This window comes from Monodelphis domestica, chromosome 5, assembly GCF_027887165.1.
Source record: "Monodelphis domestica isolate mMonDom1 chromosome 5, mMonDom1.pri, whole genome shotgun sequence".
NCBI lineage: Eukaryota > Metazoa > Chordata > Mammalia > Didelphimorphia > Didelphidae > Monodelphis > Monodelphis domestica.
In genome coordinates this window covers 296468664-296469772 of record NC_077231.1, presented here as the reverse complement: position 1 = coordinate 296469772, position 1109 = coordinate 296468664, and the positions used below count along the sequence as shown (strand labels likewise).

The 1109-nt window shown below is 43.9% G+C and overlaps 1 non-coding gene across 1 annotated transcript; it reads right to left on the bottom strand.

Moving 5' to 3' along the window:
* Positions 1–534: 534 nt before the first annotated feature.
* Positions 535–637, bottom strand: LOC130454810 (U6 spliceosomal RNA). The gene has a single exon (XR_008912609.1). It is a non-coding gene; the product is annotated as a U6 spliceosomal RNA (small nuclear RNA).
* Between the last annotated feature and the right edge of the window lie 472 nt (positions 638–1109).

Genomic DNA, 1109 nt, shown 5'->3' with positions numbered 1-1109 from the left:
GAATGACTATTTCTGTAGTTTTAATTGTAAACTATCAGATCGCTCTCCAAAAACATCCTGTGACCTTGCCAGGCCACATGCCGTGAACGAATGGGTCTAGATGTTTCTTCACTACTCCAGCATTAAGATTTGGGATTTTTGCCTTCGGTTATCCTTGCCAATGTGCCAATGGGTATGACTTGCTGCCTCCAAGTTGTTTATATTTGCAGGTCTTTAATTATTAGTAATGGTGAGTTTATTTTGAATCGGTTATTAATGATTGAGTCTTCCTTGTTGAAATGGCCTATTCATTTCTTTTGATGATTTATCCACTGGGGACTGGGAATGACCTTTGCAAGTGTTTAACGGTTCCTTAAATAATTGCAATCTGTTATTTTGGTCACATTTTCCAGGCTATTCTTTTCTTGATCGCGGCTCTTGTTGCACCTGGGTTTTAAAAGGAAACATGATCAAATCTCTCTCTCTTGTCCCTAATATTTCTCATATTTCTTACGTTGGGGAAGGAAAGTTGGATTCCTTCCCCATCTGAGATGAAAAAGTACCGAACACTTCTTGAATTTGTGCGTTATCCTTGCCAGGGGCTGCACTAATCTCTGTAGCATTCCAATTTTAGTACAAGTGCCGCCTGAGCAAGCACGTTGCATGGCAATTTCCACACATCTGGAAGAGTAAACTGAAAGGAGAGCCCTCCAGAAAGGAATGGAATCATTGTTTGTCTTCCTTTCACTCCACCCCCAGAACGGGCTCCTGCCTTGTTTCTCATCATCCTTCCTGGGGTGGCAGTTTTTCTAACCTGGGGCACCTTCCATCTCCAAACATACATCAGTTCTGGACCTCCAAGGTCTTCAAACACCCACAGGAGCAAAAGCTCAGCCACACAGAATCTGGAATTCAGCTGTGACTTGCTGAATTCATGGCAGGCTCCATTCCCCGGAACATGAAACCCCAGCCACCTTCCTTCCCAGCAGATGATGGCATTCAGCTCATTCCCAGAGGTGTCAGGGAAGCTTACGATGCTGAAAGGTGGTTTGAGGATGAAGCATTCTTGCTTCCTGGTGTGACCCATTACTCAGACTTTGGGCCTTAACTTGTAATGGCTGAATTAGCCA